Source organism: Ornithorhynchus anatinus, chromosome 5, assembly GCF_004115215.2.
Source record: "Ornithorhynchus anatinus isolate Pmale09 chromosome 5, mOrnAna1.pri.v4, whole genome shotgun sequence".
NCBI lineage: Eukaryota > Metazoa > Chordata > Mammalia > Monotremata > Ornithorhynchidae > Ornithorhynchus > Ornithorhynchus anatinus.
Genome location: NC_041732.1, coordinates 42873816 through 42895533, shown reverse-complemented (window position 1 = coordinate 42895533; position 21718 = coordinate 42873816).

Here is a 21718-nt window from a genome sequence, read left to right as displayed (position 1 = left end):
TGAGATCTCAGGCACACATAGAATTTAGGATAATGAAACTGGAATTAAATTAAGTCAAAATTTTCCAGGTTTTTTCCTCTTTACATAGGTGATTTGTTAAAAGTATGGAGACATTGTCTAATTCATTTCTTTGTGATTTCCCTTCCTTGGCACAATATGGGCAATCAGTAATCCTTGATTAGTTATTTGAGCAAAATCCTAGCATCCAGAAAAAAAAAAATGATCATTTGTTTCCAGGGAGACAAGTAGTGTGGCCTAGTGGAAAAAGCACGGGTCTAAGAGTAAGAAGAACCTGGGTTCTAATTCCAACTCTGTCATTTTCCTGCTGTATGACCTTGGGTAAGTCACTTAACTTCTCTGGGCCTCACTTACTTCAGGTACAAAATGGGGATTAAGACTGGGAGCCCCATGTGGGACATGATCTGTTCCCAACCTTATTTGTTTGTATCTATCCCAGCGCTTAGTACAGTGGGCTAGCACATAGTAAGTGCTTAAAAATGCTACAAAATAAAAGAAATAAAAAGATAAGAGATCCCACAGATTCCCAAGGGGAATACATGCGTACTTGAATCAGATGCTACTAATGGTGAAGTTCACCTAGACTTGTGTGGTGGGAAGAAGTAGTGTGACCTAGTGGATAGAGCATGGGCCTTGGAGTCAGATGGGCCCGGGTTCTAAATCCGGCTCTGCTACTTTGTCTGCTGTGTGACCTTGGGCAAGGCACTTCAATTCTCTGTGCTTCTGTTACCTCAACTTTAAAATGAGCATCAAGATTGTGTGCACTGTGTGGGACAGGGACTTTGTCCAACCCAATTACCTTGTATCTACTCCAGTGTTTAGTACAGTGCCTGGCACATAGTAAGCACTTAAATACCACAGTTATTATTACTAACAATAGAACCCATTATTTGCAATGCACTCTACTAAGTGCTAGAGAAGTACAGAGGCATAATCCCTGCTCACAAGGAATTTATACTGTAAAGGGAGAGACAGTTTAGGTGTTTACAGATAGAGCAATTAAAAATATATGCAATATATATTTTATATTACATATTTATATATTTAATATATTTGCAAAAATATTTGCAATTAAAATAAAAATTAAAAATATATTTTGTCATGCTAAGTCACCTTCTCATTTAAAAGCTCAACTCCACTTTCTTTCATTTTCCTTCACAGAAACTGTTTTTCATTCTTTATTGTTGTACATCCTTTCATTACCCAACTTTTTAAAATATGGAGATCAACCCTGATTATAAAATTATTGCCCAATAAGTATCTAACATGTATTCTATTTTGTTCTAGAATTTTGATAAACAGAGTTTTTGTACCAGTCTTTTAAGGAACTGGAGTGGACTAGATCTGAAACAAAACAGAAAACTTCAAAGTAAAGGAATTGATTCCAAGACTGTCATGACACATTTTAAACCTTTATCTCCACTCTGAAAATGTCTGCACTTGGAGTAGTTTTATAGTTGTGGATGTATATTCAAAGGATTCAGAGTTCTTTATATGAAAGTAAATGAAAACTAACAATAATGCTACCACAGTGCCTGGTACATAGTAAGAGTTTAACAAATACCATAATTATTAATAATGTGGTATTTGTTAAGCACTTACTATGTGCCAAGTACTGTGCTAAACACTAGATACAACATAATCAGGTGAGGCACAGTCCTGTCCCATATAGTACCAACAGGCTGAGTAGGAGGGAGAACAGGTATTTAATCCCCAGATGAGGAAACTGAGGCACAGAGAAGTGATTAACTCAAGGTCATATAACAGGCAAGTGATGGAGCTGGAATTAGAACCCAGGTCCACTGACTTCCAGGTTTGTGCTCTTTTTCCAAGGGCCAGGGAGGCTTAAAATGAAACAGGTAATGGAAAAGTAAGATTTTAATATACAGGACTGACACTGATTTCAAGATAATGGTGCTTTCTAGCCTCCAGAAACACAAGCTCCAGGCCACTGGTTGGGGAAAAAAAAAGGGTCAGTTCTCTCTCTTCACCCTATAATTCCACTTAGACAGTGTACTCTACTGAAGCACAGCTCCATCAGTCCTCTACACTTTCTGGGAGTGCAGAAACAAAAGGTTCTAGAAGTCTCACTTAGGGGGACTTGTCCACTGCTAAAGGGCCATAGAGTAACAATTTCCCCTGGTGTTTCTCCCCATATGGTGAGTTCTAGAATATTGTTCTGAACAGTAACAGAAGGAGCTTAATGTACCAGTCCAAAAATGAACTATCACCCATATGCACAAAAGGATTTAAAAAAAATTATAATTGTCAGCTAAAGCAAGCATCAAATGTCCTCACTATCTGCTCTCCTTACCTCTTAGCCTGTGAGTCTTGTATGTTACAGGTATTGCCTCTGGTTTGAATGTCTTGTGTGTTTCAATTTTAGTATCAATCACATTAATTTTAGTAGATTTTAGTGACGTTGGAAGGTTGAATGGCAGGATTTGGTGAGAGATTGAATACGTGGGTTGAATGAAACAGATGAGTCAAGGATAATGCCAAGGTTACAGGATTGTGAGACAGGGGAGATGGTGGTGCTGTCTAGGTGTTGATAGGAAAGCAGGGAGAGGTCAGGGTTTGGGTGGGAAGATGAGTACCTCTGTTTTGGATATGTTTGAGGTGTCCCAGGACATCCAAGTAGAGATATCTTGTATTTGAATGCGGAGCATAGTCTCAAGCACTTGGGAGAGTACAACAGAGTTGGTAGGCATGATTCCTTCTTCCCAGGACTTTAATGTCTACAAAGGAAGACAGACATTAAAACAAATTACAGACAGAGAAAATAATCCATTCAATCATATTTACTGAGCATTGAGCATTTACTGTGTGCAGAGTAATGTACTAAGCACTTGGGAAAATAAAGTACAACAATAAAAAGACATAGAAAATAAGGATATGTACAAAGTGCTGTGGGGTTGTGGTGAGAATCAAAGTGCTTAAGGAGTATACAGACTCTTAAATATAATAAAAAGAGGACTTGCTTGTACACTTCCCTTCATCTATATTTAATTGCTTATCTGTCCTATGACAAACCAGAGTCAATGTCATTTTGCGATCAAGGCAAAACCTTATCAGCTGAGGGTCACAAGCTGTTGAATTCACTGCATTTGGGCCTAAACCAACTCAGCCCTATTAGTGGATTTGGGTAAAGTTGTTAAGGCAGCCTCTCTAACAGACCTTCAAAATAATCTTGAGCCTCAGCACCTTGGCCTCAGTCTCATAACGCACCAGAAGAATTCTCTTTTCTATCATTTACCCATCTCAAAGCAGCACGGAGCTACCCTATTTTTGGTTTGCCACAGACGTTTTATGGTTTGAAAAATATTTTCCACTTTACAATTCAGGCATGGATGGCATATACGAGACAGCCTAGTGAAGGAGTAAAGAAAATCTTTCACTGAAAATAGCCCTCAAGATAATATTCTCCAGAGAATTGATAATTGCAGACCAACTAAATTTGTTTTCAGGTGGTTTGTCAAGACAATAGAAGCATACTGAAGGAAAAATATAGTCAGACAAGTTTTGAAAGCTCTGCTATCTGCATCTTCATCCTCAGAGAAGGATGAGGAGTCAAAAACTGAAAGGTAAATAAGGGTGTCAGTATTTGGCAATCATTTCTCTTCAGTGGCAGGGAGGTTCTCTTGACCATCGTGTTTGGGGGCTGGGAGGAAAGGACTACCTCCTCTTTTGCAAACAAACAACATGGGGTGGGGCCGAGGTGGGGGGTTGGGGGGGCTATTACATGGGAATCAAGCCAAGCAATAAAGGGAACAGGAGAAAAAAAAAAAAAGAGAGGGAGAAGAGGAAGATGAGTGCCCTCAACACTGCTTCTCTTACCTCTTTTGCACTCTCCCACTTGCTCCATGCAATAGACACGGCAATGAATAAATTCCCCCGCTCCCTGCTGTGTTAGTGGTCAAATCTGTAATGTATATATTAATATTAATGTCTGTCTCCCCCACTAGACTGTAAGCTTGTTATGGGGAAGCGGTGTGGCTCAGTGGAAAGAGTATGGGATTGGGAGTTAGAAGTCATGGGTTTGAATCCCAGCTCTGCCACTTGTCAGCTGTGTGACTATGAGCAAGTCACTTACATGATTTGCTTGTATCCACCCCAGCACTTAGTACACTGTCTGGCACAAAATAAGCACTTAACAAATACCAAATACATAGCCAAATAAATAACAAATACATAATGTTATTATGACAATGACAGGAAGAGAAAGGTGAGGGTATTATTTTGAAAGTTCTACCCTACTCCAGCTCAAAACCAAGCTTGTTTCCTTTCTTCCTATTAAAGTGACTGTTCTTCCTCAACAACAGCTGTTATTTCCCAGGTGTGAGGTGCAGCAGCTGCAAGATGGTGCCGTCTTACCCCATGCACTTAGCAGTCAAGCCTTTCCAACCAGGAGGCCGCCATATGATTTCCCCACTGGGTGGTCCTTGCCGAACACAGCCGCCTTGAGCAATTCATTTGTATTGAGAAATGGGGTGGAAAAATGGGACCAGGAAAGTGCTTGAGTTTTCAGTTGCAAAGATGTGGCAATTAGAGCACAGAGCTGCACCTGACTGGGTGATCCACTAACTCCATCTGCTTGCTGAAGCAGTCTCCTTCCCCTCCACAAAACCAACCCAAACTTTCCGGGGATATACATTTACAACATTCACCTTCATCTTTAATGAAATCTTTGCTTCTGATAAAGAGGTTTCTTAAACAATTTTACTCAAACTGAAAGTTCAGTGATTACAGATGACATTTAAAAATAACTTTTTGTGCTCTGGAGAAAGATGATTTTCTAAGGTTTGGTTTTTTTTGTTTTTTTAAATGAAATCTGATAGTGTTTCCCAGAGCTGAACACATTGAACTTCTATTAAAATAACGCTTTCCCTTTCCCAACTCACACTCTTAATGATCCAAATGCTATTTGCCACCCACAGCCAGTGAGCCTGTGAGTGCAAAGACTTGAAGTTGGAAATGTTTGTGGAAGCTAAAATGATGCCTTTCGGGGAATGTAAACCACCCTGCCAGCAGGATGTGGGAATGTGTGTCATGTACAGATATGAGACAATAGAGAAAGTGATACCAAAAAAAGAATGGGGAAGGAATTAGAGCTTCTCTTTCCAATAGCAAAGACCATTACCACTCACGGGCCAAATTTTGACATCTGTGGGTGGGAATTGGGGCAGAAATGGTCAGGGATGATAGGTTAGTAGAGAAATGGGGCTGCTGATGAGTCAACGTCCACACTAGGGACATATTCTCTGAGTATAGACATGGATATTATAGTCTACCTCTCTGGTCTGTTATATTTCTGTGTCATCATTTATGCTTTGAAAGTATCACATTTTCAGTACTGTGGAACTTTTTCCCCATTAAAGTTACCCATGTTTTTAAGTTTATTTAAAACATAATAAGATAATTTGTTTTGTTTTGCTTTTTAAAAAACTATTTAAGTGCCTTCTAGGTGCCAGGCCTGTACTAAGTGCTGGAGTAGATACAAGATAATCAGGTTGGACACATTCCCCATCCTACATGGACTCACAGACTGAGTAGGTGAGAGAACACATTTAATCCCCATTTTACAGATGAGATTACTGAGGCTTAGGGATGGTAAGTGACTTGATTTAGGTCCCATAGCAGGCAGTAAGCCCGGTTTGGAATTGTCTTTCCATTGCTGAATTGTACTTTTCAAGCACTTAGCACAGTGCTTTGCACACAGTACGCACTCAGTAAATACAAATGAATGAAGTGGTAGATCCAGGTTTAGAACCTAGTTCATTGGACTCCCAGCCCCATGCTCTTTCCACCAGGCCACACTTCTTCCCATTAGCAAGCAATGTATTTATTAGGCTCTTACTGTGAGCAGAGAACTGTAAAGTGCTTGGGGAGTACAATAGGGTTGGAAGCTGTGAGCCCTGCCCACAGGAGTCTACAATCTAATATTATTAGATTGAATAGCATGCTAGGATCACTACCACAGAAAATAATCTAAGCAACACTCAGTGTAATTGCCATTAAAATAGCAATTTGTGGAAGCAGCGTGGCATTCCTTCAGCACAGTAGATTTTCAGGCCTTTCACAGATGTGTGCTGCTGCACAGAGTGTACTCATTAAGTCATGACGCATCACTCCTCATTCACTCATCATTGCTCAGTAGAAGAACTCCCAGACTGCTACACTGTAACTTTTAGAAATTCAGAAGGGTACACAATGGTCTGCTTTTCCCAGCTGGGAGGAATGTGTGGTCAAAGTTGAGCCTTGGATAGGCAAAAAATTCAAGTGGAAAGGGTTGCCAACATGAGAGTCCCATTGGGTTTGGTGAGTCTAAAATGAAGATATCTCTTCAGAATTTTTTTGTTTAAAACATGATTTTTTTTCTTTTCTTTCTTTGGAAAAAGAGACTGGTATGTATTGTACACTACTCAGCTTTTCTTTTCATCAAGACTTGATGTGGTTTTCCTCCTTGCAATTCATTAAATAGGGTGAATATCAATAGGTATTTTTCCTGCACATCAGGATAGGAAATTAATTGTGGTCTCCATGCTTCAACTCATGAAGTGTCAAACAAACACTGAGACATGTGAAAAGCTTTGTAAAACTGTCACTCTATGCTGGCTTGCTGCCGTAACTTTTGCTGAAGTTGAATGGAAGTTGTTTTGGCAAAAGTTGAAGAGAAAATGTAACCAACCACAGAAGGGGAACTTTCAGCCCACTTTCTATAAATTGAATTCCAGTTACCTGCTTGAAACAACTTCCAGTAATAATATTTGAGGTATTTGTTAAGCACTCACTTTCTGCCAAGCACTGTACTAAGCACTGGAAAAAATACAAAATAATCAGGTAAAACATTCCCTGTCCCTCATGGAGCTAATCACCTAAGGGGGAGGAAGAACAGGTACTGATGCTCTGTTTTCATTCATTTATTAAATCATATTTATTAAGCACTTACTGTGTTCAGAATATTGTACTAAGTGCTTGTGTAAATGCAACATAGCAATAAAGTGACAATCCATGTCCACAATGAACTCACAGTCTAGAGGAAACTGTGATGAGGAAACTGAGGCACAAAGAAGTCAAGTGACTTGTCCAAGATCATACATCAGGCAAGTGGAGAGTTAATAATAATAATAGTAATAATTATTATGGTATTTGTTAAGCACTTACTATGTGCTGAGCACCATTCTAAGTACTGGAAGATTAAAGCCTAGGTCCCCTGATTCCCAGTTTTGTGGTCTTTCCACTAGGTCACACTGCTTCTAAGAAAGGAGGTTGAAGTTCCCAACTCTCTGTGACTTCTATCAGAAAAGAGATAAGCTGGGGGGAGACCAAACATGTATGGAACTCCCAGTTAAGAATGAGGTTCTCTGCCATACAGTGGTCTCAGATTTTTTTTTCTTCTGCAATAAGTTCAGGAGAGAACATTAAATAGAATTCCCATAGTCCTTCTGGTTGCAATGCCTGGATTGGAGATGTTTATGTCCACAAGTCACTCTACAATTGAAGTTATTTTTGAAAAATTGCCCAGATATCATACTCTCCCAAGTGCTTAGTACACAGTAAGTTACAAAGTTAGTTAGTGCTTTGCACACAGTAAGCGCTTAATCAATAGCATTGATTGAGTCTTCCCTTCTGCCTTCAAAGTCAATCTATCCTATTCCTCAAAAGCTCTAGATTATAAATTTCAATTAGCTCTTACCATCAGATCCTCATTATCTAACCTAAATCTTTCATATCATCATAAAAATTGTTCTTTTTGCTTCAGCATTTGCTTACAAGTTCTTTAAAACTAGCTAAAGTCCAAACAGGAGAAACCACATTTTAATCAGCCAACACAGCCTGAATGTTGTAATCTGGGCAAGAATGGAGTTCTAGATCTAAATAGGGTTTTCCCAGGAAAATGTCTGATTGTTTCGTTCTGAAGCCATTCGTAGAAAACCCATTAGTTGATTTCAGGGCTGGCAAAAGTATCTAGGAAACAAGTCTCTGAGGTCATTGTTTCACCTATCAGCCATCTTATACTCATCTACATTCCTCTCCATTTAGAATTGGCTGGCTTTGTCTGCAGGACTACGTCTCTTTTTCCTTAATATATCTGTAAGCATTTAAAAGCATCTGTGGTGTCTCGAGGCTGAGACAGACACCTCAGACTAAATGCATTACCTTTGAAAGGGAGGAAAGTGTGTTTATCAATTCCCCTTTCTGCCTCATGATTGATTGAAAGGGAAGAGAAGGAATGAGCTCCCTGATGTCCTATGCCAAGATTCAGAGACGACATGGGGGGTGGGGGAGAGAGGAAGTTTGCGTGGATCCAAAGACTAAGAGGGAGTTGCTGATGGAGGTAGTGAGAAATGTGGAAACAATTGTAAGAGTTGGCTAGAACACACTGCTAGATCCTCATATTCCATGTTGGTTGCAAGAATTAGGATGGAGGTAGTGACGTGTCTCACTGTTCTCTCCATTTTGGGGGCAGAGAATTGTGGGTCAAGGGGCTTTCAGCACCCACTCTTCAGCTGAGAGCTGAAGAGTAGAGTATGGCAGTGTCCACCCTCTCCCTCTCTGCAACTGATGCAGGGATCATTTAGCGGCTAGAAAGTTTCAAGGAAAGGACTTCAGGAAGCATCCTACCATCACTGCAAAAATATTATTGACATGCCTTCCTTCCAATAGATTTGGCAGGGCTGTTGATTGCTGTATTATTCTGGTGGTGGTCCAGGAGTGTAAACTCTACGAAGACAGCCCCACTGCGATGTAGCCTACCAAAGAAGCAGGGACCCCTCAGTTACATTTTAGCATAATAGTAATTATATATTGTAAATTATTTTATATTAATTAGTCCCCTTCTAGACTGTAAGCTCACTGTGGCCAGGCAATTTGTCTAACAACTATGTTGCTTTGTAGTCTCCCAAGTGCTTAGCACAGTGAGTGCTCAGTAAATACCATTGATGATGGTGACTAAGCACTTACTTTACACAAAGCACTAATGCTCAGATTGGATATAGTCCTTGTACCACAAGGGGCTCCCAGTCTAAGTGAGAGCGAGAACAACTATTTAATATCCATTTTACAAATGAGGACATTAAGTCTTAGAGATGCTATGGAACTTTCCCACCTCAAACAACAGGGAGGTGGTAGAACTGGAATTAGAGCCCAAGTCTGTCCTGTCTCTTTCCAGTAGGCCACACTGCTTCCTACATGCTTTCTGGTTACCCCATGTTCCTGACCCTGCTGTTGCCTTGTTGGATATTGGGGTGTCCAGAGAGGGCAGGACAGGGATCCTGACATCATCTTCAGCAGTACCCTCATTCTGGTTTGGACCCCCTTGTTTAGAGTCTCAGACCACAGAGTAACATCACTGTTGGGGGGAATTTGATTGACAATGCTGGTCTTATTTTAGAAGGTTGTGGCTGGGGTTGCTTTTTCTCTCCCTCAAATTGATCAGATTTTCTATATTGATTTTATCTGGGGATTGAGGAAGCACTTCCTAACCAGAATATATGCTATCAATCATTTTCAGGAGTATTTCTATTATACTTACAAAAACTCAGACCTTTCACTCTGGTTGACTCAAGATCAAATTCATCGTCAAGTAAAAATAACCCTCAGCATTTTCCCACTTGCCACCTTCATAAAATAGCTCGTAACTTTTGAAACCCATGATTGACCACATGCTCTAATAATTATATTGTATAAGTGCTCTCAGCAATGAATAATGCATGGACATCACCAAAATAAAGTGTGACACTTACATATTAAATAATTCATTTGCCCAACAACCTCACAAGGTGGATAAGCCTTATCAGTTCCATTTAACACAGAGGGAATTCAGACAAGAAGCAGTTAATTGAATCTCTCAGCATCCCTGGGTAGTTGTTGATGGAGCCAGGATGAAAGCTCAAAAGTCTTTGACTCACAACCATTTACTTTAAACACAGACCCTCATTGCCTCCTATGGATATACCAGGCAAAGGGTAACTGAAAAGTCTGATTTTCCAGCTTCAGCAAAATTGTCAAAGTTGGGTGACATGGGCCTCTTCTGGCTTGCTGATGGTGTTGAAAAGTGGGATTTAGTGCTTTAAATTAGCCATCTTTCTGTTGATCAGAAGGTTATGGTCTAATTGAGACTGGTCAGCTAAAACACAGACAAATATGTACCCTTTGCATAATACTTTATATCCAAATCAAACATATATGAGTGTTTACTGTGTGAAGAGCACTGTACTAAGTGCTTGGGTTGCACAGAGATCTGTGAACCCTGGCTTTTTGCCTGGAAAATTGCTCTGTGCCTTGCAGGGTCAAGTTAGATAGGCACTGTCTGGAAAGAGTTTTGCAGCAGGGCTCTACCAATGACTGTTTTTAATGATATTGCATTTAGAAACTGTCCTAGTGGCCTCAGAATATTGTTCTGAAGTATTAGGTTTGTGCTGAGTTACTCCTCAGGGCTTCAGTGCATACAACTGACAAGCAAGAAACACAGCCTAATGGAAGGAGCATGGGCCTGGGAGTCAGAACATCTTGGTCCTAATCCCAACTCTGCCACTTGTCTGCAAGTCACTTAACTTCTTCATGATTCAATTCCCTCATCTGTAAAATTGGAATTAAGACTGTGAGCCCCATGTGGGACAGGGACTGTGTTTTCTTTCTCAAAAGAATCTGATAATTGTGGGTCTACCCCAGTCTTAGTATCATGCCTGGTACCTAGTAAATGCTTAACAAATACCGTTAACAAACAGAAAATCACCCTACAAACAGTATGAACAGTGAGTCTTGTCACTCTCAAAAGTTAAGCAAGGATTACTTCTAATTAGGTAATGTTCCCAGAGAGCTTTGAAGATGAAAATCCCCTTAAGCATGCTAAGTACCATTGTTATTCTTAGTCATAGCTTAGATTGGAAGTCAAGAGAATATGAGGATTACTGTACTTTAAGCAGGGGTAACAAATAGGAGCTGTTTTTTGGAGTAAAAAAATATCAACAGTTGCCCCATTTAGTCTGAATGAAAAATTCCCTAATTCAGTTTCTTGCTGAAATAGCTTTCTTGTAAATCATATACTTTATTTGAATTTGCCCTAGTTGTGCTGTGTCATAGTGGAACTTCTCCCTATATTCTCTCATTTAGGTGTGGCCTCTAATATTAGGCTAAAAAATCATGGGACAAAGAGAAAATGGTTTTTCTTAGATTTAGGACAGAGCATCAACTAGTGACATTTATCAAGGGTCTATTGTGTGCAGAGAGTTGAAAAATAGAATCAGTGGACATGATCACTGCTCTCAAGGGTCTTACAGTCTGGAGAAAGGATTATTGAGGGGGGTAGGTGTGCAGGTGAAGAGAGACTAGTGCAAAAATAGATAGGAGAAAGCAATAAAATACATAAAATATGTTCATAAGCACTAGAAGTTGGTTGTGAGTATTTGAACATTAGGTGGCTTGAAAATGTTTAATAATTGTGGGGGGTGGGAAATATAAACAGGGGAGATTAGAAATTAATCAAAAAACACCTCCTAGAGGAGAAATGATTTCAGAAGTGCTGATTGTATGTCCTCTCGTCCTCTTTAGTTAAATCTGAATTTTCAATGGAAATAGAGTTTGCCTTGTTACGATGTGGATTTAGGGAACAAGTCTGTCCACCATTACCCCTTAACCCCAATTTATAACCTAGTCACTAGGTGGGGGCAGAATCAGTGAAACAGGTCCTTAATGGATCAATTTTTAACTAGGTTCTAGGGCAACTGTAAGCAGACTGGCCTTAATTCCATTTCAGCAAAAACAAGAGTAAGGCACTGCAAGTAAAAAAGCATGACAGCACAAGGATCAATATTTGAATGTGCGCAATGATGCCAAGACTGTAATAATAAATGATATAATTGTGTTCTTTGTTAAGTACTTCCAATGTGCCAAGAACTGTACTGGAGAATCAGATCAGCCTCAGTCCTTATCTTATATGGGACTCACAGTCTGTGCAGGGGGAAGAAAAAAGAGGTATTTAACCCCATTTTATTATTAAAGAAACTGAGGCATTTAGAAGTTAAGTGACTCTTCCAAGGTCACAGCAGGAAAGTAGAAGCCAAGATTAGAACTCAAGTCTTCTGACATCCAGTCATGTACTCTTTCCACTAGGCCACACTTCTCCATTGCACAGCTCTCTTGGGCCTTTGAATGAGGCATGCTGTCATGGGTAAATTTCAACATCAGTCGTGTCGCCTTATAATACAGAGGTATGCCTCAGGATAGTTCCACCCCATTATACCATAAAAACCAGAGATGTGTCATGTAGTAATTGCTGACCTGCTTCATGATCTGCAAGCTCTAACCCAAAAGTTACATCTTAATAAAGCTTGGCAAATCGATTTATTCCCATCCCCTTTTCTTTTATGCTTTATTTTTATGGTATTTGTTAAGCACTTTTGTGGTGGGTACTTCTCTAAGCACTGGTGTGGATACAAGGTAATCAGGTTGGACACAGTCCTTGTCCCACATGGGGCTCACAGTCTTAATCCCCATTTTATAGATGAGGTAAAAGAGGCACAGAGAAGTTAAGTGACTTGCCCAAAGTTACACAGCAGACAAGTGGCAGAGCCTGGACAAGAACCCAGGCTGGACTAGAACTAGGACTAGAATCCTCATCTATAAAATGGGGATTAAGACTCTGAGCCCCATGTGGGACAGGGACTATGTCCAACCTGATTACCTTGTACCTGGTACAGTGTACTGCGCACACTGAATAGGTACCATTGATTGAATGCAGGTACAGTCCATACTGTGCCCAGTTTGCTAAGAACTGTATGCTTAACACTGTTAGGGTTTCACAAGAAGTAATTCCCCTTCCTTCCCCCTTCTCACAAATACTCACTAGAACAAGCATTAAGGGAGCAGGGCAGCCAGTTCCATTGGAAGATAAATGTTCCTGATGCTTCCAGGGCTGTAAGGCATCTTCTTGCTGTTCTCCCAGAGGCATGAACTCTGGGGTGTGCAGCTGAAAAAGAAGAAGCAATTTCTCTTCCTACTTGCTTTGGTTACTGCTCCTCTAAAAAAACCATAATAGCCACCTACTCCTTCTAGTCATTTGAAGTACCCCTACCTGAACACCTCTAGGTGAATAGATAACAGCGGGTGTTAGCTAAGAAACAATTAGCTCATTAGCAGATCAGGTAAGGACCCCAGGGGAGCAGTGTCAATTAGGTTTGCCCAGGATCTAATCTCACAGGAAACAAACATAGGGGCCTTCAGCTGAGATTCCCAAAAAGAACTAGCTGCAATTCCTTCTAAGAGTTTTCCTTAAAATGAGGCTGCTTCTCTTTACGATCTTACAGAACATGGACCTTCTGAATTGCTTTTGCAACAAGGATTGATTTCATCCCACGCAGACTGACTCATGATTTCCTAGGTAATTGCAAAGCATTTATCTTTCAGAGACACTCTTTTTTCTCATTAAGATCTTACTTACAAGCCTTTGCAGGCCTTATAAGTAACCATCATGATAACAGGACTAGAAATAAATTGATATTCCCAACTAGAATAGACTCCTTGTGGACAGGGAATGTGCCTGTTTATTGCTATATTGTACTCTTCCAAGCACTTAATACAGTGCTCTGCACACAGTAAGGGCTCAATGAACACAGTTGAATGAACAACAATGCCCCCACTCCACACCCATACAAGCACCTTAATGTCCAGGTTAGGAAGCCTCCTCTGGGTTTAGGAAAAGGCCAGAACACCAACAGAAAACATACCTGAGCAGGCAAAGTGGAAAAAGCCTTGACTCTCTCCTGAAAAGGAACATTTATACAGTGCTCTGTACACAGTAAGGGCTCAATAAATACCATGGATTGATTGAGAAGATGGGGGGTGGGCTGGCTCAATCAGTCAATAGTATCAAGCACCTACTGTATATGAAGAATCATTCAGTAAAATTAACACATATAATCCCTGCCCTCAAGGATTTTTACAGTCTAGCAGGGGAGACAGACATTAAAATAAAATAGAGCTGTGGGAAGAGAAAGGGATTAAACTGCCTGGAATCACCACAGAGGAAAGACCTGAATCCACTTGGGCTGAAATTCTCTGACAAGCCAAAGAACTATCTAAGTAATGAACTTACAAGGTCAGTGATCCTCCTCTTTGAGACCCTTACTCTTCTTACCCCTTGGTATTTCAGAAACATAACTTATGCCTTTCTTTGAAACAACATGGTCAGTATGTTGTTCTGCCGCTTTGTAAATCACATTAATAAAATCCGGATTTATCATTCAGATTGTTTCCTCCTATATCAAACATGATGCTAACAATGCACAAGTAATATACCAACAGCATCAGGCTGACCACATTAGCATTTAATAATAAATCCTGGGAAATTAGAATTTTAGTACAAGCCAGGAAAACCTGCAGCAATCTTGGGACTGGTTACCAAACTTAATGACAAGAGGTGTCTAAGAAGCACTTTGCTGGATATATCTTCATGTTTTCTATTTTCTAGATATTTCATCATGGACTCGTAGACCTAGTTCCTCAGAAATGAACATTCTCCACAAATACTGAATAAACACATAAGACTCTAAGGAATGTAATATAATGCAGTCAAACTTTCCATTAACCTTTGCATGTACTTTACCACTTATTGTGCGGATGGACAATTCAAGTACTTAGTACAGTGCTCTGCACAAAGTAAGTGCTTAGTAAATACTATTAAGATAGGTACAAAAAAGAAAAGGAGCAAATCTAAGAGGAAGTGATGATTGTGTAGAAAGAATAAGGGGATAATTTGATCCTTTTCCCCAAGATTTTTGCTTGTTTGCTTGTGGTATTTATTAAGCACCTTGTATGTGAGACTCACTGTAATAAGTACTGGGGCAGATACAAGTTAATCAGGTTGGACATAGTATATGTTCTACACTGTACTCTCCCAAGCACTTAGTTCAGTGTCCTACACATAATAAGCACTCAATAAATGATTGATTGAATGGAGGAGCTCATAGTATTAATCTCCATTTTACAGATGAGGTAACTGAAGCACAGAGAAGTTAAGTGACAACACACAGCAGACAAGTGGCAGAACTGAGATTAGAACCCAGATCCTTCTGACTTCCAGGCCAGTGTTCTATCCACTAGGCAACACTACTTCTCACACACAGTTGTATTGGTTAAAGATCCACAATCCCATCAACCCAAAGCAAATCATGTGTTAGTTTGAAAAAGAAAACACTGGGAAAAGGTGGCAGATAAAAGTAATCAATCAATAATATTTGAGTGCCAGAGTAAAGGTATTTATTCATACTTTAGACAGAGCACTGCCTGAGCTAAGCACAACAGAGTACTTTATTAAGCCTCCATGAGAAGCAAAGGGAAAGAACATGGTACCTGCTCTCAAAGGGATACAATCTAACAGAAGAGATTCACAAAATAATTTAGAGTTAGGAGGAAACAAAAATGGAAAGGTAAATAAGTATTTAAATGGGCAAGAATAGAAAGCAATAGGTACAAAAGTGCTCTAGATGGCTGAGTGCAGCGGAGTTGATCATTGAAGGAAATAACATGGGGAGAAGAAAATTATTTAGGAATCACCTTTTTAGGGAGCTGAAATTTCAGGAGGGTTTTGAATATTGGAAGACTAGTAGTCTGGTAAATTTGAGGTGGGAGAGAGTTCTTAAAAAAGGGAAAAGGAAGCATAATGGTCTAGGTGGAAAGAGTATGGGTCTGAGAGTTAGAGGACCTGGGTTGTAATTCTGTTCACCACTTGTCTACTGTGTAACTTTGGTCAAATCACTTGACTTCCCTGTGCCTCAGTTACCTCATCTGTAAAATGGGGATTAAACTCTCCTCTCTCTAATTTAGACTGTGTGCCCAAGTGAGACGGGGATTGTGTCCAACCTGATTATTTTGTACCTGTCCCAGTGCTTAGTATAGACTCATCCCGAAGGGAAGACCAATTGAAAAAGTTTTGATTTTTTTTAAAGTAAAACCTGGAGGTTTTAAGCTTTTGGAAATCTCTATTCAAATGAGCTATTTTTCTCAGCTTCCCCCCACTGCCCCCCAACCCCAATTTGACAAGGTATTGATTTAAGTTGCTGTATGTGTCTGTTGTATTTTTAGGTGATTTGGAAGTCTGACAGGGCTGGGACAGCAGCCAGCCCTGGAAAATGTGGACCCAAAACTATATTGAAATAAAGCATTAAACTCCAACTTTGATGATTGTCTAGATATTAAGAACAATCAGTGGGGAGAGAGAGAGAGACCTTAACTGATACTAACTCTAAACTACTGGAAGGAATTGTATCTGTTTTATTGTTTACTTATTCATACTTAATGAGTACTTATTGTACACAAAGCACTGAACTGAGCACTTGGGAGAATTCAATGCAACAACAGACAAATACATTCCCTGCCCACCGTGAGCTCACACTCTCCCAAGGACTTAATACAGTGGTGAACACCCTATAAGCACTCAATAAATACCACTGGCTAATTAGGCTGAGATGGGAGGGGTAAGGGAGATGAAGCCTGATTCCAATTTATAGCATTTGATTCCAATTTGTAGTTCTACTCAGGGAAATGGAGAAAGAGTGTGGGCCAAGTCTGATGGGGCTACATTTCAGTAAGGCTGTTAGAATCATTGCTGTTTTTCTGGAACAGGATCAGGATTGTGATTTTCACAGGCCACCAGTCTGGGATATAGAGCTTCTGTAGAGATTTTCTAGCAGAGGGTATGGATGTTCTATCATGTCAAGGGTAGGTGGATTATGTCCATTGCTTTTGTATTAATGTTGTGCTCTTTGGACACATGAACGAGAACTCTAGTCTTCACTGATTTGTAGGACTCTCTGCCTGCTATAGTTTGGCAACCTTACCTCTATCATTTCCCCTTTGTATTCTCATCATTATTGATCCCGATTCCCTATACTACATGCTACTGATTGAGGAGGGAAGAAGTGCTGTCAAAAACAGGGCAGGGTGGGGCTGCCTTAAAGGGGGTCATAATGAGAATAATGTTTTTATATGTGTTGTGATCCCTTAGGGGATAATTGGCCTCTTCCATTTCTGTGGAGGAGGACTGTTATGGTATCTCAAGCCTTAAACTGGGGAGCAGTCCTTTGCTGGGACCCTATTTAGTTAACTATAAATAGCTGGGGAATAATTTCCCCCATCCTGAAGGGAAAGACTGATGAGAAGCAGCATGACCTAGTGGATAAAGCATGGATGAGGGAGGCAGAAGGACCTAGATTCTAATCCTGGCTCTGCCACTTGTCTGCTGTGTGACTTTGGGCAAGTTACATCACTTCTTTGTGCTTCGGTTTCCTCATCTTTAAAAAGGGGATTAAGACTCTGAGTCCCTTATGGGACAGGGATTTTGTCCAACCTGATTAGCTTGGGTCTACCCCAGTGCTTAGTACAGTGTGTGACATATAGTAATTGCTTGACAAAAACCATAAAAAAGACTAATCAAGGCACAGATCATACATAGTATGAAAATGGAGGAAAGTCATATTTTTCCATGTACAAGGGAGCTTCTTGCTAGGGCCATCTCAGACATGAAGGAAAGATAAAGGTGTTGGACTAGCATAAATTCATTTAGTAACTTTTACCAGGAGTGCTGGGTCCTTGGTCTGGAGCTCTTTGAGGAAGAGACCACTTTATGGATAGTGACAGTTGCAGGAAGGACTTAGCTTGTCACATACTGTCTGGGCCAAAACCAGAATCTCTAATTCTAAATTCTGCCTGTTAGAATGCAGTGTCTCTTCATTAGGGTGGCCAATTTGGTTCTGTACTGGACAGGCTGTTTTTCAGCTCTCTGGAACAGAAATAGAAACAGGCACCATTATATCTGGTACTTTTCAGGGCATAGCCGCCCTCATCCTTGGTTCCCATTACAGAATTCCATGGCTTGGAAGCAGTGCCTTGTTCAGAGGGAAAAGAAAGGGGAAAGCCGAAGCTTGAAGCAAGTTGGGAGCTTGGGCGAGGGGTTCAAGCAACTCCCTGGGAAACTCTTTTGGTACAGGTGGCCTTAAGTTACTTTTGCAAAATGACCTGAATAATGTCAGGACATTATTATATGTGTTCCCTATAATGCATTGATGTCCCATGTGTCTCCTTGGGAGTTACTGGCGAATTATTACTCTTCTTCATGCTTTAAACATGTATCTTTTACCATGTTCTAAGTGGTTTTCTACTTAGTCTTAAGTATCTTTGTACAATGTTCAGGAGAACTCTGCATAATGTTACATATGTTTTAGTAATGCTCATGCTAAATTTGCAAGTGTTTTATTTTATTCCCCCAATAGTCTTAAAAAGAGGACAAGAATTATTTAAAGGGGAAAAGGGACTATTTCAGTTTAAGAGTCCCAAATGAGTAGGGAAGAATGGGAAAGTGTAAAGAACTCAATATTCCTATTAAATGTGAACCTAAAGCCGCCCTTGATTTTGAGCATCTCTGTTATGATTTTACTATTCGCTAACATTCTTTCAGGCTTACCCTGCAATTAAGCCTCATAAAGAAGAAGCCACACAAGATATGTATGAATCCCCTTAGACTATTTTGCCAAAATTTTCCTAGAAAAATTGGAAACACTTTTTTTTCTTGATTATGGAACTGTCTGGGAAGGTTTGAATCCAACTTTTCCCCCAGTTTTCTCTTTGGAAAAGGTAGGTTTGACTGAAAATGAACTTAACTGAAATTAAGTGTAGAATTCCTTTGAAAAAAAATTTCCTCTAGAAGCGTCTTGCTAGAGGAAACAGTAGTTATATTTGCTACCTGCTATTTGCCCAAGTGACTTTGGGCAAGTCACCTAACTTCTCTTTGCCTCAGTTCCTTCATCTAGAAAATGGGTATCAATGGCTATTCTTCCTTCTTCTTGGGTGTGAGCCCTATGTGTAAACTGATTACCTTGTATCTATAGTGCTTAGTTCTGTGCTTGGCACATAGTAAGAGCTTAACAATGATTATTTTTTAAGTATTACTGGGGTAATGTACAAATGCCCAAGTGCTGTCGTTAATTCTGAAGTGTCTCATGGGGTGGATCTACATTGATAGTCAAGAACCTTAAGCAGTGTAGCCTAGTGGAAAGAGCATGGGCCTATAAGTCAGAGGGCCTGAGTTCTAGTCTCCGCTCTGCTACTTACCTGCTGTAGGACCCTGGGCAAGCCACTTAACTTCTATTTGTTTCAGTTTTCTCATCTGTAAAATGGGTATTTTAATACCTGTTTTCACTCCTACTTAAACTGTGAGCCCATATGGGCAGGAATTGTGTCCAATATCATCTTGCATTTATCCCAGTGCTTAGGACAGAGCTTGGCATATAGTAAGCATTTAACAAATGTATTGTTATTGTTATTATTATAATCATTATTATTATTATGAACTTGGAAGGCAGAATTAAAAGGCCAATCCTAAAGCTTCTAACCCTGAATTCATGTTCTGGCAGGGTCCTGATGGGAAGAAAAAAAAAAAGAGTCTAGCCAAGGACTAGTTGACAATATCAAAGCTTGTAATGGTTTACACTGCTTTATAAGGATGGATTTTTACTTTTGCCTGGTGATTCCCCCTTCTCCTAAAATCCTCAGAGTGGAGTGGTCTTCTTGGAACCACTAAAATATGAATCTCAGAGAACTGAGGCTGCATATGGGAAGCATTCAGGGAAACACTGTAGCCTATTGGAGAAAGCACAGGACTGGGAGTTGGAAGACCTGGGCTCTAATTCCAGCTTTATCATCTGCCTGCTGTATGACCTTGGGTAAATCACTAAACTTCTCTGTGCCTCAGTTTTCTCATCTGTAGAATAGATAATAAATAGCTATTCTCCTCTCTTCTGTCTACTCAAGCATTTAGTACAGATCTTGGAACATAGTAAGCACTTTAATACCATGATGATATTATAATATATTATAGAAGGAGCATGGATATTTGTTCTGAATCTGGGGTCTGTGCTACTGAATGGTATGCTGATGTATAATAAAGAAAATAAAGAGGAAGCCATCAGATTTCATTTAGGGTTTGACATTTTAGGGTTTATTCAATTTAACTCAATTTAAAAAAAAAATTAAATGTTTGAATATAGTCCCCCAAAATATCGTTCAGTTTTTAATACTTTTACTGTCAAAACAGACTTATATTGATTTATGTATGATTCCTTAAATCTGTGTATTGAATCGTCTATTTCTTCGGGGTAGTCTGTGGTGTCCTCATGGATTTGGGAGTGTATGACCTAGGAAGTTTGACTATATTAAAATGTCATATTGTTTTTCTGAGGGATTTCCTTTTTCTCAACTCTGTAAAGAATCTTGAGTTTCTCTGTGGTATTGGGGGCCCATGGTCAGTTTGTATTACCTTAGGGTCATTCTTCTTTCCTCCAAACCAAGAATAAGATATCAGGATTTTGAGGATATAGGAGTTTCAGGTAAGCAAAATTGATTTATCATTGGTATATACATTTACAAGTAACTGTGAGGACATGCAATTATTTAACCATCTGTGTTAAATTCTAAGTAACACTGCTTTATGATTATTAAAAAATAAAGGGTACATAGAAACCTCCAATTTATTTGAAATTTAAACGTGATTTTATCTGAATTTTTAAAACTTGATAACGCATCCCAAATTATGTTTATTTTTAAGCTCACCAAATCTATACTCTAAGTATGCTCTGAATTACTGAGCGACCCTTTCTAGCTATGATTTCTTCCTCACTACTTTGTTCTCTTCATTGAGCATTGTCTACAGTTTCATCCAGGAGGAGGTGGAAAAAATCTGTAGAAGATGTTCAATTTAAAACATCCTCCTTGGGACTAATCCCTTGGTGAACCAGAATGAGAAATTTTATCTTTCTGAGAATAGTCAGTTCATTCCGGCCAGGAGAGGAATGCCATTGAGTAAATTACTTCTTCCAGAACACTAAATCCCCCTATGAGTGGATCATAAGGCAGAGTCAGATTTCTCATTAAGCAGTTAAATGATGTGTCCAGTGCAATTACCAGAAGGCTCACTGCAGGTCGAGGTCTAAACTAAGCTTGTCTTCATCAACCATCTCGATGGAGATGTTGGTCAGATCTCTAGTACCAATTTAACATCTAAGCTACAATTTCACGTTCTCTTATAACTCTGGGTGTTTCCATTTGGATGCCCTCTTGGTTTCTAAATTTTATTTTTTTTTAATGGTATTTGTTAAGCACTTACTATGTGCCAAACACTGTTCTAAACACTGGGGTAAGTATGTATGAGTTATGTAGGTCGGGCACAGTCCCTGTCCCACATGGTACTCACAATCTAAGTAGGAGGGGGAACAGGTATTTAATACCCATTTTACAGTTCATTCATTCATTCAATCATATTTATTGAACTCTTACTGCATGCAAAGCACTGTACTCAGCACTTGGGGGAAAGTACAATACAACAACAAACAGATACATTCCCTGCTCACAACGAGCTCAAAGTCTAGAGGGGGAGACAAATGTTATTATATGTAAATAAATAAATAAATTTATTTACATTGAGGAAACAGTTGAGAAAACAGGCAAAGTTAAGTGACTTGACCGAGGTCACATGGCAAGCAATTGCTTGGATTAGAACACAGGTGCTCTGACTCTGAGGCCCATGCTTTGTTTATTAGGCCATACTGCTTTTTACTAGGTCATGCTGTTTATTAACATATGCCAAACTGAACTGCTTATTTTTCCTCCTAAACCCTCTCTTCCTCCTAAATTTCCCATTTATGCTGAT